At 36.8% G+C, this 16,691-nt stretch overlaps 1 pseudogene; it reads right to left on the bottom strand.

The window, feature by feature from the left end:
- LOC122150178 overlaps nt 1-16,691 on the bottom strand; it is a 51,445-nt pseudogene that overhangs the window by 7,924 nt on the left and 26,830 nt on the right.

Raw genomic sequence — 16,691 nt, 5'->3', positions numbered from 1 at the left:
AAACTTCTTCAAGAAAGAAAAAGGATTTCTAAAGAGCATTTAATAGTTATCAAGTTTCTTAAAAATATAGGGAAGTTTAATGAGGAATTTAGCTGTTGTTTTAGTCTATTCATATAGTTCTAAAATTAGAAGTGTTTTCATAAAAATTAATTAGTATTACTTACAATAGGAACAATTTTTGAACAAGCAAATATTCAATAAGAAGGGAAATGTTATGTAAACTATTATAAACTTCTTGTTGTGTTGTTAGGTGCCCTCAAATTGGCTCGGACTCATAGTGACCCTATTTACAACAGAACAAAACACTGCCCAGTCCTGCTCCAGCCTCACAATCCTTGCTATACTTGAGCCCATTGTTGCAGCCACTGTGTCATTCCATCTTGTTGAAGACCTTTCCCTTTTTTGCTGACCATGCACTTTACCAAGTGTGATATCTTTCTCCAGGGAATGGTTCCTTCTGACAACATGACCAAAGTAGGTCAGATGAAGTCTGGCCATTCTCACTTCCAAGGAGCATTCCGTCTGTACTTCTTCTAGGACAGATTTGTCTGTTCTTCTGGCAGTCCATGGTACTTTCAGTATTCTTATCCAACACCACAAGTTAAAAGCGTCAACTCTTCTTCTGTCTTAAACTTACTCGATGGAATTTCAAGCCATTAAGAATGACATTTACGGAGACTATGGCCTCCCAAGAATACATTTAATATATAGTGGGAAATGAGAAAAGTCTCCTTAAAATATACTTCTAGGGCAATTGTATACTGGTTATCTGTGGTTTAATTTTTATTTGGTCAAGGTGAGGCTGGACGATCAGATTGTTAAAATAATAATGTTTCAAGGTGCTAGTCACTTTTAAACAGGAACCAAGTGTATGAGTTTTCTAATTTAAAAATTGACAATATACATCATTGGGTAAATATGAAATGAAACACTATTTACTTATTTTGTATTGAACTACCATAGCATCTTTAGCTGAAAAGTTTACGTTATAGTGGGCACACTAAACCTGCTACATTTGATGTTATAAAGATGAAAAATTAAGTCAATATCTAGTAGCCAGAGGGAAAAAATAGAAGCAGAGAAGTGAATCTGGAGTACATTTAGCCTGAATGAGTATTGAGAGAACATAGAGTACTGGCAAAGGCAAACCAGATTATTTACTTCAGCTGTAAATTAGTATTATCAATAGAGATGCAGGTATAATGCATGCTATATTTAAGAAGCAAAAATTAGTTCTCTACTTTCAGCTCCAGATTGAAGATTCAAATTCAGTTTTATTGGTTCACAAATGCTTTGAAATCTGGCAGACTTTTGCTTGTGTTCCAGCTATACCATATATAAACTATATGATGTTAAACAAATTAAGTAGCCTCTCTAATCCTTATCCCATCATCCACAAAATAAGGGTGAAAATATCCACTATAGGATTGTCTCAAAGATTCAATGATGCAGTTTATTTAAGACACTTCTCAAGATGTTCAGGACATATTAGGTACCCAATGAAATTAGCCTTTCTTTTGGTTTGAACCCCTGTTCTAGCTATACTACTTTCTGAGCATTTATGCTATTCATGCATATGAAAGGAGGTTGGTTGAAATCCTAGTTGGAATTCAAAGATATTTATGTTTATATTGGCTACATCATTTAAAAAAAAATAGCAATCTGTTTAGATTTTCTTTAGTTGCTGCTTCATAAAACTGTTATCAAATGGAATAGATTATCTATAGTCACAAGGGTCCTTCTAGGTGGGAATCAGGAGGATCATCTATTAGAAAGAAGATGTAAAGAGGCTCATGGAGATCAGAGAGGAGAGAAGATGCTGGCTTTGAAGAAGGGGAAAGAGGCTAAGCATTTTGGGAAACCTCTAGAGTTTGGAAAATCCATTTCATTGTCTATAGAACCTGTGTCACATTTCTAGGCCTTAACTGTGAGAGAGCTTGAAAAAGGACTTAACCCTTTCAAATTCAAAACAAGAGGTTGATCTGTCCCCTGCCAAGACTCATAAAAACGAGGTCCTTAGACTTGAATTTAAATGATGGACAGTGAAATTGAATAATCAGGAACTATTACAGCCTTATATTGGTGTTTTTTGTTTGCTGGTTTTAACTGTCCACTCTCAAGAAATGTCAAGCCTGAGAAAGATGCTGTTGAGAGCAGGACTCCCTAATATTAGAAAATTTCTAGAAGAGACTAGGTCATGTTTGTTTGTTTGTTTTTCTCAGTGAATAACTCACTGAATGGAGTTAACAGAATGAAATGTGATCACTAAAATCTAATCCTTCATGTAATATAAACACAGATCATGCAGGTGATTATAAATTTGGGAAAGGCAATGAATGGATTCTTCCCTAAAGTCCCCAGAAGGAACACAGAGATGCTAACATCTTAATTTTAGACTTCTGCCCCCCAGAATTGCAAGGAGAATGAAGCTGTGTTGGTTTAAGCCAGTAAGTTTGTGGTAATTTGTTGCAACAGCAATAAAACACTTTCAAATAATTAAATTACAGCCGCAATAATTGTAATATATTTTCTAAGACTTAAGCCACAATGAATCAAGGAGAAATATGCATAGCTGAATGGCTCTCATGATAGATGGATCAAGATAATGCCGTATATACAGGAAGAATATGTTTACTGATAGAATGGTTGGTTAGAATTAGAACATAAGAAAGGTCATAAGGCAATTCCTTTAAAAGTTGGAATTAGAAATACCACTTGACCCAGCCAATTCATCACTAGGTATATATCCTAAAGAAGTGAGAGCCAGGAGAAGAACAGAAATTTGCACAACCATGTTCATCTCGGCACTATTTACAATATCCAAAAGATGGAAGCAACCTAGGTGCCCACAAACAGAACAATGGATAACCAAACTATGGAACATACATACAGTGGAATACTATGCAACCCTAAAGAATAGCGTAGAATCTGCAAAACACCACACAATGTAGATGAACTTGGAGGACATTATGCTGAGTGAAATAAGTCACAGAAGGACAAATATTGCATTAGTCCATATTGTAAAAAGCCAAGGAAAGGTTTATATATGGAAGAAATTTTTCTTTATTGGCTACCAGGGGTGGGAGGAAACACTGTTAAGTAGGTAGATATAACTATTGCTTTGGGTTAAGAGAAGGGCAGTGTACCAAATGTGAGTGATCAACATAGTGGCATTGAGGAAGAGGAAGACAGAGAGAGGTGCATGGGAGGTACATACAGCAAAGATGAACCCATTTGCACATACAGTACTGTATTGTCAGTGAAGGCAAACATGGATATGCGGTTGGATAGATGGGTGGACAGGCTGAACTATTAGGTGTGTTTATGCATGGGGGAGTATACCCAAGACCATGCATAGGATTGGCAGACAATGATTCTACAAGTGTATTTGTATGTTCTGTAAGAATTCCCAGATATATAGTAGAGCTGACAAGGGACAAGTTCTTAGTCATTTCTTAGCCACAGCCAGCTACCCAGAGGGAGCAAGTAGTTGGATCTCTGGGTTCAGGACCATAGTCACAGGGGACATCAAGCTCAATTGGCATAACATACTACACAAAAACGTTCCATATCCTACTTTGGCAAATAGCGACTGGGATCTTAAAAGCTTGCTAGTGCCAATCTAGATGCAATGATGGGTCTCTCCTTGTCCAGAGCAAAGAAGAATGAAGAAAACCAAAGATGCATGGAACTACCATATTCAATGCATGGTATTGAACTACCATAACATCTTTAGCTGAAAAGTTTATGTTATAGTGGGCACACTAAACCTGCTACATTGGATGTTATTAAGATGAAAAATTAAGTCAATATCTAGTAGCCAGAGGGAAAATATAGAATCAGAGAAGTGAATCTGGAGTGCATTTAGCCTGAATGAGTATTGAGAGAAGAGGTTGATCTTTCCCCTGCCAAGACTCATAAATTAGTCCAAGCGATTGGCACACCATGCAATCCTCAGCCTATATGACTATGAGACCAGAAGAACTAGAAGGTGCTCAGTTACCACTATCAACCATTTGGAGGAGGGTCTAGGTAGGAGATCCTAGACAGAGAGAAAGAACAATGTGAAACAAAACTCAAAATCATTAGAAAAAAAAAAAGAAGAACAAGGACCAGGTTTGCTGGTCTGATAGAGCCTGATGGAACCACTGAGACTATGGCCCCTAGCTGCCTTTTAGGTCTGGAATTGAACCCAATCCCATGGCTTCCAGCCAAACAAAACACAAGCATATGAGCTGAACATTTACACTAGGTGGATACACTCCTTGGAGAGATCAATCATGGGAGAATAGAAGGGCTGTGTATGCACAGGGAGACAGCTCAGGGGGCAGGAGTGCATGGGAGGAAAGGACACAGAGAAGGGGTGACTTGGGGGGAAGTGGGAGGGGAGCTGTTGCATTGTGGAAAATTGTAGTCAATGTCATGAGACAAAGTGTATTTGAGTTGCTGTATGGAAAGTGAATTTGCTCTATAAACTTTCACCCAAATCACAATAAAAATTAAAAAATAAAAAAAAGCTTATAAGTACAAATATTGGTAGCACATCCAGGCACTACCTATGGAAAGGATTCTACTAGTCCCATGGCTCTAACAGAATTTAGAATCTAAGACAATATTTTTGAGTATCATCCTTCCTAGATTTGTATCTAGTCTTGATCACCTAATAGCTATACCAGTTTGGAGAGTTATTAACTACTCTGAAAATCAACTTTCATACCTGCTTGATATTTTATGAGATTGTGTAGTGCAGTGAATTACTCAGTATGGCTCCTCTCCCACCCAATGACTGGATGGGATTATGTAAACCTGAGGTACTTGTGGCAGCAAGGGGATTGGATAGCTTGCTGATAAGGTCAATGAGGTACATGGCACCCTTGTGGTGGTGGAACCATGGAAATAAGGTGTATGAAACCCTAACATGGTCAGTTTTAACATTGTTAGGCTTAAAATGAGCCACCCTAGATACAGAAAGTGGGGATCTAACTGCCATCAGGACAGAAGAAGCAGCAGGAATGGAGTATGTCCTTGGACCCAAGATCCCTGCACTGGACCTCCTTGGCAGAGACACCATAGAGAAATGGAAGAGAGGCAGCAGAGAAATGGCGGCAATAGAAGCAGCAGAACTAAGAGGCAGTGATGAGATTCCTGGTACATGGAGCGGGAAAATTGAGTGCCTTTTGACAAGAGGCTTGTGTGTGTAGTGGGGTGCCTCTCTCGGCACCAATTTAGTGAGGTTAAAAGCATTTTGTAATATTGGCCCCAAGCAGGGCAGAGACTGAGGGCCAAAGAGAAGTATGCCCATGGCACAGCTGAGAAGAAGCTATTCAGACTGAAGAACTGTATCCTGAGTGTTCCAGAACCAGAATTGTAACCTGTTACTTCCCTAATAAGCCCCATAACCATGAATATTGTATGAGAGTTCCATGTTTCCATTGCAATGAATTATCAAATCCAGCAGAAAAGTAGAGAGTTCCATGGGAGGGATGGTTGGTGCCAGAATTGGCAAAAAGTTTAGAGGGTGGTAGCATGTCTGCCTCCGTCTTATCAGAAAAATCTTGACTGCCTTATCAAGAGTAAGTCTTGGCCTGTTGCTGGTGATGTTCTTTCGCCTTCATGAGAGGAGGTTGGAAGACATTGCTGCTGTGCCCTTTGCGCAGGTTGGTATTTACTAAGTGTCAACCTTCCTGATTGCATTAGCTATAAAATATCCTCAGATTAAAATTTGAATTCCCAAGTAAATTTCTCTACCAAGAAAACCAAAACCAAAACCATTGCCACTGAGTGAATTCCATCTCATAGCAACCCTATAGGATAGAGTAGAACTGCCCATGGGGTTTCCAACTCTGTAAAATTTACCGAAGCTGACTTCCACATCTATTTTCCCACAGAGTAGCTGGTGGATTCCAACTGCCAACCTTTTGGTTAGCAGCCAAGCACTTAACCGCTGCACCACCAGGGCTCACATAGGGAGAAAATATATTGACTAGAGGACTGAAATCTCTTAAGCATCTAAATTTATAATTGTAAATTAATACATTTTCAGTCTTTCAAATAGAATTGACCCTTATATAATTGGCCAATTGACTGCATGCCTGAGACATGAATAGAAAAAAATCAAGTTTTCATGCATGTATAGAGCCAAGATAAATCTACCAATATTACATCACCTAAATTACTTTCCTAAACTATGTGCTTCGCTCTTTTCACAATTATCTGTTAAATTTTAACAGTGCTTGAGGGAAAAATGTTTCTCACAATTTTACAAATAACACCAATCTTCTTATAGTCATCTAAATGTAATTTTATCAAATATCCATCATTTTAATATAACTTTTTCTTTTAGAGATCATGTCATGAATAATAAAAATAGTTATTGGCAGGCACTGTGTTAACCTTGCTTTTTACAATCTTATTTTATAGATGAGTAAACTGAAGTTCAGAGAAGTGAAGTGACTAGCCTAAGATCACACAGATAGGAAGAGTCAGAACTGGTATATGAGACAGTTCTACCTGTTCCCGACCCTGAGCTTTTACCATGATATTATGTCACTTCTTTAATTGTAAGAAAGTAACTACACTATAGGAAACTTAGGGCAGGAAATTGTTCCTCTATGACCCCTGGTAAAATTGTTTTTCACAGTAGGCGTATTTTAATCACATAATAATTCAATAAATAATTTTCCAGAGAAAAACTGAACATTAATGTTACTTTCAAAATATAAGACTATTTGAGTTATAATGTTTATTATATTCAGGCCTGAAGAGAAAGTTGAGACAAAAGTAATTGAACCTTTTTAATATATGAATTTAAGCCACTCATATACCAGAGAAGATTTAGAGTACAGTCAGTGAAGTCATTGATAGTGGTTTGTAATTTACAGAGCATAAGTTCAAGAGAACTATCAACAAACTGATCATGACATTTTTATGACTATAAGATACAGATTAAGTGTAAATTGAGCAGAGAGAAAACTTCATCCAAACAGAAATTAAGATTGCTATTCTTAGTCTTTTTAAAGTACAGTAATTTGCTTTGAAAAGAAAAAATACCCAGCTGTTATCCAAATTTAATTAGATATGAATGGCTAGCTCAGGGCCTTACAGTCCTCAAAGCACCTGTGACAACAGGTGCTCAAGATTTTTCATTAACTATTGTTAGCTAAAGTTTCTGCTAATCAAAATGTGGTCTGTGGACCAGCAGCTGGTATCATCTAGGAGCTTGTTAGAAATGTAAATCTCAGTCTCCACCATACTGCATATTTAGAATTACAAGCTACTTCCCCCCCCCCCCCTTCAAACCAGGTGGTTTGGCCTAGGGCCTAAGGCACTTGACTGTTAACCAGAAGGCTGGTGATTCAAACCCACCAGCTACTCCTCAGAAGGAAGGTTGGGCAATCTACTTCTGTAGTGATACTGCCTCGGAAACTCAAGGAGGTGTCGCTATGAGTTGGGTCCGACTCAATGGCACATAAGAACACAACTGGTGGAGAAGTGCCTAAAGCATGTGACTACTAACCAGAAGGCTGGCGGTTCAAACCCACCAGGCACTCCTCGGAAAGAAGATTGGGCAATCTACTTCTGTAGTGATACCACCTGGGAAACCCAAGGAGGGATTGCTGTGACTCCAGTCTGACTCGATGGCACTTAACCACACAACAACATATTAGAGGAGGTATGGTATAATTTAAAAATTTAAAAATAACTTAACGGTAATTTAAGAAACAAGAACTGAAGATGCCCTCCTATCCTAAGAGAACTCTTATAAAAACTAGCAATTGCCACTGGAAGAACACTAAGCAGTATCAGAACTCACTGAAATCTTCCTACTCTGGTATCAACTTTGGAATCACCTGCATTATCCATGTTTATGTTACAGGATTTCTTTGATCACATTTCATTCTGTTCACTCTCCGTTCAGTGAATTATTCACTGAAAAAGAAACCATCAATTCTCATCATGGTTCTAGAAGGGAAAATACTCATTCATTTCAGTACCTGCTAGAAATTTTTAATACTCGAGAGTCCTGCTCTCCATATCATAGTTCTCAGAGCTAATTTTTCTCAAAAGTAGAAGGTTACAAAACAAAACGTGATAAAGCTATAATTTTCCTTGATTACTCAGTTTAAACGTCCATCATGTGAGCTTGAGTCTAAGGAATTACCTGTTTTTATGAGTCGTGCAGAGAAAAATATAACCTTTTGTTTTGAAGTTGAAAGTGTTAAGTTCTTTCCCAAGGCCCCCTACAGCTAAAGCACAGGAATGTGGCACCCATTCTGACAATTAAATACACCCTCATCAGAGTTACTCATCAGAAGTTACAAAAGGGAAGAGAGAGTGCAGAATTGAGCTGCTGGCTCAAAGTCAACATCAGTGAAAAGCATAATGGCCATGCTCAGCGGTGGTGGCAGTGGCTTCTCTACAAGTTGGTGCTGCATTTTGGGTCATTTGTTGTTCCTGCAACATGAGGTTCAGGCCAGTCTCCAAAAAATTTTCTTTTTAAAGCAACCTGAGAGAACTTCTGTTGATGATAACTAGCAATGCTTACATACCCAGTGGATGCATTTAAAGTAAATATCTCAAATAGTGTTTACCTTCTCTTTACTCTTGTGTTTCCCTGGGATCAACTGTAGTTTTTTAGACAGTTCCCTGTTGTGAGGAGAACCATCCCATCCCTTTTGTTTAAAAGAATGTATTTTCCTGGGTTGAGATGTTAATGCATCAGAACCTGTTTCCCAGTTACAGCTGTTGTACTTGATGTGACTAATGGTGTTATTAACACTGGATAAAATTCTGCAGTTTGTTCAACAGTACTTTGTCTATAGGAAATGGTGCCTCATAAAGATTTTTCAAACTGGAAGGAATCATTCCTCTCTTTAATTTACTGATATTAAGGCAAATTTGAATGTTCTTTTTGCAAATTTGAATATTCTTTTCTAAAACTAGTATCAGTGTCCACCACTTCATTTTTAAAATTATAGTGTTGTAGTTGAGAATTTTAAATGCTTTTTCATACATAGATATATTTGAAAATGTCTCCTATTTTATGTCATCATAGACTTTATTAATAGTTTTATCTGAGAGAACATCCTCTGTAATCAAAAAGATACAGTTCCAAAGTACTTGGCTTTGAAAAATCAGAGAGAAAATCAGGACAAAGTGTGGAGATCCAGGGTCTATGTATCATATATTTCATGTTGTATCTTCCCAAAATAGTTCCTTATCAAAATGTCACACCCAACACAGCAAAATACTAAACAGCTTACCATAAAACAACAATGTTTCGGTTCAGAGTATTACAGATTGCTTTTAAATGCTTGCAAACTATTATTGAAGAGTTTCTTACTGAATAGTTAGCTCTTCCAAAGCTAGAATTTTGATCTGTTTTTTTCACAGCTATATGAAAAATAAAATATTAGTAATAGTCACTCAAAGATACTTGTTTCAATGAGTATGTTGCCTGTTAAAAATATTGCTCAATGAGCCTCATCTAAGAGTTACTGAATCGGAATCTCAGTGGATAGGGCTGGAAAATCTTCAATTTTCACAATCCTTGCAGCTGACTGAAGCAGCATCAAAGCTTGAAAATGACTCTGCTGGTGAGGTTAATTCAGTACCTGTTATGTGAGCAAAACAATCTGTCAGTAAAATCACTAGGCTTTTTGCATTTGCAAGATCAACTATAGCTGCATCACCATTAATATAAGGATCCATTACAAAAGGAATATTTTGACACACACGAAATTAACTGGGGGAAAGTTTCCAGCTGGTAAAAGCTCTAAGCATCATTGCTCTAGTCTTGAAGAAACCAAGTCATAAGCGTGGAGGAGTGGTTTGGTTTCTTCCCCAGTGTTAAAGGCAGCATTTTATTTCTCCATTTATTTTCATCAACACAGATTGGTTTAGTGCTCACTGTGTACCTGGCACAGACTGTGTGCAAATGAAAACAGATTTTAGTATTAGCAGCAGGAGTTCTAGGGAGAAATGAGATGATAAACAATACTGCAGTGTGTGACCAAATAAACTGAAAATGTAAATTCTTTGGGAAATTCCACATGGAGTTATTAGAGAGGTGGATATATTTTATTAACAAAAAGTCCAATAAGTGGAAAGAAAGAAGAAAGAGAAATTGAGTTATCAGTGCATTTTAAAGACGGGGGAAAGGTAATATCTGAGAAATGGGGAGAAGGCACAAAAAACATCTAGGAAAGGAAACAAACAGTATAGGGAACATAAATGTACCAATTCTGAGGGGGATTTAAAGTGGGCATGATAATGTTACTTACTCTATTTTGAATTACTGGCTACTTGGTTTAAAAAGTTAAATGGGGAGCCAGCTTTAATTTTCCCAAATTCTGAATCTTTTGTCCTAGTAGAATATTTTAAAATTTTCATGTTTTCCTATTTATTTTAAATGTCACTTTGTATCATATATTAATGTCTTATATGAAAGGCACTCTATAGCTGGATTCTGCAATAATTTGTTTATTTTGGAGATGATGTTACATTTTTATAATTGTTGATTAATTTAAAAAATCTTCTATGGTAAGTTACTGCTCCTTAATTTTGATGACCATATTTTTCCTGGGTATTTTTCCATGTTAATTTTGGAAGATTAATTGAGAATTATTTTCTAATCCCTTGGGACACTGATTAGGATAACATTGAATTTATTCATTAGTTTGTGTATAATTTATTACTCTATTTTTTGATTGTTGAATAATTATATATAACACATTTGCCAATTCAACATTTTTGAGTATACAATGTAGTGATATCAATTACATTAATCATGTTTTATAATAATCACCCATACTCACCACCAAATTTCCCAGCATCATAAACAAAAGCTCACTGTTTCCTTAACAGTAACTCCCACTTTTCCCTTCTCTCCTGTCCTTCATGACCATTAATAAACATTACTCTCTATACACTTGATTGTTCTGGTGGCATAGTGCCTAAGGCATTTGACTGCTAACCAGAAGGCTGGTGGTTCAAACCCACCAGCTACTCCTAGGAAGGAAGATTGGGTAATCTACTTCCATAGAGATACTGCCTCCCTCGGAAACCCAAGGAGGGGTCTCTATGAGTCAGATCCAGCTGGACAGCAGTGAGAGTTTTTTAGTTTCACGTAAGTGGGATAATATATTTGTCCTTTTATGATTGACTTATCTCACTGGGCATAAGATTTTCAAGGGTCATCCATGTTGTAGCATGGATCAGGGCTTCACTGTTTTTCATGGATGAGTAGTAGTCCATTGTATGAGTACAACACATTGTTCATCCATTCATCTGCTGATGGACACTTAGTTTGTTTACATCTTTTGGCTGTTGTGAATAGTGCTGTGATGGACATTCTTATATATAAGTCTATTCTCACTGCTTTCAGGTCTCTTGTGTATATACTTAAGAGTGGAATTTCTGCATCATATGTTTAACTTTTTGAAAAACCACTGAACTGTTTTCCCCAGAGGCAGAAACGTTTTGCATTCTCATCAGCAAAGGATAAGGGTTTCAATTTCTCCACATCCGTGCCAACATTTGTTATTTTCTGTTACTTTATTATGTAAAGGGTATCCTCCCCCCCAAGAATAAAATGTCTCTACATTTATTCAGGTGTTTTTAATTTCCATAATTAGAGTGTAATGTTTCATAGACATAGATCCTTAACATTTCTTGACATATTTATTCCTGTATATTTTATACTGTTACTGCTATTATGAATCTCTTTCAATTATATTTTTCCAAATAGCTTTGGTTCATATATGAGAAATTTATTGATTTTGGATATTAATTTTATAAATAATTATATATATGCATTATTTAACTGACTTTTGTCTTTTATCATTATTTTTCTGAGATACATCTTATGATCTTATATATAGCTGTATTCTGTTAATTTGTATTGCTATATGAAAGCCCGGGAGCTCTGGTAGCATAGTGGCTAAGACACTTGCCTGCTAACCAGACGGCTGGTGGTTCAAACCCACCAGCCACTCCTCGGAAGGAAGGTTGGGCAATCCTACTTCCGTAGTGATACTGCCTCAGAAACCCAAGGAGGGGTCGCTATGAGTCGGGGCCGACTCGACGGCACATAACAACAACAACAACAACACATATGAAAGCCCACTAATAACACAAAATATTTATTAATTCTATAACTGATGGAGAGTTCTGGTGGTGTAGCGCTAAGGCATTTGACTGCTAACTAGAAGGCTGGCAGTTCACACCCACCAGCCACTTCTTGGAAGGAAGATTGGAGAATCTACTTCCATAGTGATACTGCCTCAGAAACCCAAGAGGGGTCACTATGAGTTGAATCTCATTCGGTGTCAGTGAGTTTGGTTTTTGGTTTTATATCTGATGAGCATTTGATTCTTTCCATGTTTTGGCTTTTATAAAAAATGTTGCTATGAACATTCTTATACAAGTATCTTAACACACACACACATAGATCGTTTAGTGCTCTAGGAATTACAGGATAGTGTAGGATTGCTGTGGATAGAAATTGACTTGAGAGCAATGGGTTTGGTTTGGGGTAAGGTATAGTGAAAAGGAGTCTTGGTCGTGCAGTGTTAAACTCTGGGCTGCTAACTGAATGGTCCATTGTTCAAACCCAGCAGCCACTCTGCAGGAGAAATACATGGCCATCTGCTTCCATTAAGATTAAATGCACTATCATCAAGTCGATTCTGACTCACAGCAACCCCCTTGGGTTTCCAAGGCTGTAAATCTTCATGGAAGTAGATTGCCTCGTCTTCATCCCATGGAGCAGCTGGTGGGTTTGAACCTAATTAGCAGCCAAATGCCTTATCCACTATACCACCAGAACTCTAGTTCTGCTCTGTCGTATGGAATCACTATGAGTCAGACTGGACTCCAGGGTAATGGTTGGCTGTAAATTATAGTGATTAGTCCATTTAAGTAGATAAAGCCAAACTGTTCTGTGATCCGATTTGCACTCCATCTCAGCAATGTATGTGAACTCCCTTTGCACAACATCTTTGCTAAGATATGTTATTATCAGCCTTTTGATTTATACCAAACTGACAGATGTGCAGTGGTATCTCATTCTGGTTTTAATGTTAATTCCTTAATTACTAATGAGGTTGAACAGTGTTTCATATTTTTATTGACCATTTAACTTCAAAAAATGAAATTGTCAATGACTTCATTCTTCTTGGATCAATGTTCAGCATCCACGGAAGTAGCGTCAAGAAATCAAACATTGCATTGGGCAAAGCTGCTGTAAACACTTTACAGTTTTAAAAGACGAAGACGTCACTTTGATGACTAAGATGTGCCTGACTCAAGCCGTGATCTTTTCAAGTGCCTCATATGCATGTGAAAGTTGGAAAGTGAAAAAGGAAAACAGAAGAAAAATGAATGTGTTCCACCTGTAGTGTTGATGAAGAATATTGATATACTGAGGACTTCCAGAAAAATGAACAAATCATCTTAAAAGAAATACAACCAGAGAAGGAGGATGGGAAGACTTCAACTTCCTTACTTTGAACACATCATCAGGAAAGACCATTTACCAGAAAAGGAGATTATATTTGGTAAAGAAAAGGGTCAATGAAAATGAAGCAAACCCAAGAGGATAAACTGCCACTCAAGAGTACAAACTTAGAGCTATCATTTACTACTTCTAATTTTAATTATGTTGTAATTTGGTGAAAAAGTTGGTGTCCTGAGTTTTGTGCAGGACACAGAATTTGGTGGAAGACCTGTTGCCATGCAGTTAATTCTGACTCTTAGAACTCTATAGGATAGAGTAGAAATGCCCCATAGAGTTTCCAAGGATGTAAATCTTTATAGAAGCAAACTAGCACCTTTTTCCTTCAAGGAGCAGCTGGTAAACTGGACCCTCTGATCTTTTGGGAGGAAAGGCAATTCAAGTGGAAGGAATTTCAGGGCTGGTTGCTACCCCTAGCCAGTAAAATGCAGCAGAAGCAGCTGGATTTCTACACTGACCTTTGGAACTTAATGCCTGCTACTTAACTTCTGCTTCCCAAAAGTGGGCAAATTTCTTTCGTGGTCACTCCTGGGCAAGAGCCATACAGGGCACGAAATTCTGGGAAATGTAGGTCCAACTTAACAAACTACCATAATGACAGTCAGTTTAAAAAATATACTAATGCTTCATTCATAAATTTTAATTTGTATTTAGCAGTAATATTTTTGTGTAATGTTAGGCGACATAATGTTTTCAGGTTTTATTATCAACATATACTAATTTTTTAAAAAAAAGAATAGTGAGGTTTTCCTTTATTTCTAGTTTTCAAATTAATTTAGCAAAATTATGCTAAATTGAGTATGTTCCTTGAAGAGATGAAATTATTGCTGAAACAAAAGAAGGAAATTGACAAGAATGATATTTTCTTTTTAGAGGAGCAATTATTTGACAATATTCTCATTTTTTTTCACTATTCTTTTAAGATTTTTGATAATCCATCTTTCCCTATTTAATTTTGTTAGTTTGTATTTTCCATACAAATCAGCAATTTTTTCTAGATTTTAAATTAGTTAGCAAGGAAATAACTAAAAGTTATCTTTTGTAGTTAGTTTTTTATCATTGCTAATATAATCTTTTACTCTAAATTTCATATAACTGCCTTTTTTCTTGGGCTACGAAGTAGATTATCTTTTTCATGGATGTTCTTAGATTCCATTTTCATACCTTTTTGTACTATAGTAAAATGCATGGATCATACCAGATTATGGATAATATTAAGAAGAATGGGAATTCCAGAACACTCATTCCACTGCTCACCTATGTGTTGTACTGTTTTATTGACTATGCAAAAGCATTTGACTGTGTGGATCATACAAATTATGGATAACCTTGAGAAGCATGGGAATTCCAGAACACTTAATTATGCTCATGAGGAACCTGTACATAAACCAGGAGACTGTCATTTGAACAGAACAAGGGGATACTGCCTGGTTTAAAACAGGAAGGGTGTGTGTCAAGGTTGTATCCTTTCACTATATACTTATTCAATATGTATCCTGAGCAAATAATCTGAGAAGCTGGACTATACGAAGAAGAATATGACATCAGGATTGGAAGAAGACTCATTAACAACCTGTGATATGCAGATAACACAACCTTGCTTGCTGAAAATGAAGTGACTTAAAACTTTTATTGATGAAGATTAAAGACTACAAGCTGTAATGTGGATTACACGTCAAAATAAAGAAAACCAAAATCCTTACAACTGGACTAATAAGCATCATTACAATAAATGGAGAGAAGATTAAAGTTGTCAAAGATTTCATATTACTTGGTCCTACGATCAACACCGATGGAAGCAGCAGTTAAGAAACATCATATTGCACTAGGCAAAACTGTTGCAGACCTCTTTCAAGTGATGAAGAGCAAAGATGTCTCTTGAAAACTAAGGTGCACCTAACCTAAGCCACGGTATTTTCAGTTGCCTGGTATGCATGTGAAAGCTGTACAAATGAATAAGGAAGACAGAAGAAGACTTGATGCTTTTGAGTTGTGACATTGGCAAAAAATATTGAAAGTACCATGAACTGCCAGAAGATGGAACAAATCCATCCTTGAAAAAACTCAGCCACAATTTTCCTTGGGAGCAAGAATGGCCAGACTTCATCTTGCAACTTTGGTCATGATGGGACCATTCCTTGGAGAAGTATATCATGCTTGGTAAAGTGGAAAGTCATCAAAAAAGGGGAAGGTCATTGACAAGATGGTTTGACACAGAGGCTGCAACAATGGGCTCAGGTATAGCAAGGATTGTGAGGCTGGCACAGGACTGGGCAGTGTTTTGTTCTGTTGTGCATAGGATGTTATGATTTGGAGCAATCTCAATGGCACCTAACAACAACAACCACTTGTAAATGTTTGTTCTTTAAGCTTTCCTTTTCTATATGATTATTTTATTGTATATAAAAAAATTGTTTTGTACATCAATATTCTGTGCTGTCACTTTGTTATATTTACTTACTAATCCTAATAACATGTTTAAAGTGTCATTTTGATTGTTAAAGTGCAAACTCATGTCCTCTTCTTTTCTAACCTTCATAATATTTTATTTCTTCATTTTGTCATAATGCATTCTTTAGGACTTCCAGTACAATATTGCACAAATTTGGTGATAGTCGACAATCTTGATAAATATTCCATATGAGCTTTGAAAAGTTAAATATGCTGCAGCTATTAGTATAAATTAGGTTAAGTTGCTTAAATCTTACTACATACATCTTTACATATTTATTGATTTTTTTTTCCACTTACTTGTTTTGTCTGAGACATTTGTGTTGGAGTCCAAAATTATAATGAAGAATTTTTCTATTTATTTCTGTCAACAATTTTCTCAGTCAGGTGTCAAAATAAATATATAATAATGTAGGGACCTAGCTGAGATGAATCTTTCACATCTCCTGTTGCTTAGGGAGCTATTGATCTAAAAGACAAAGAGGCATCAGGTGAGAAACTCTAGTCTGCAACATGACCTGATGCCAGTCATTATTTCCTCAAAACTGGAAACTCTTAGTACCCTTTCTAGAATATTTCAAAAATAAGCCTGATGAGAATACTAAATGTTAAAATACTGGCTATACCCAACCATAGCTCTGGTAGCATAGTGGCTAAGACACTTGCCTGCTAACCAGACGGCTGGCGGTTCAAACCCACCAGCCACTCCTCGGAAGGAAGGTTG

This window comes from Orycteropus afer, unplaced genomic scaffold, assembly GCF_000298275.1.
Source record: "Orycteropus afer afer isolate SDZICR_OR568_19922 unplaced genomic scaffold, OryAfe1.0 scaffold00100, whole genome shotgun sequence".
Classification (NCBI taxonomy): domain Eukaryota; kingdom Metazoa; phylum Chordata; class Mammalia; order Tubulidentata; family Orycteropodidae; genus Orycteropus; species Orycteropus afer.
The sequence above is the reverse complement of the archived record's forward strand: the minus strand, read 5'-3'. Positions and strand labels throughout refer to the sequence as shown.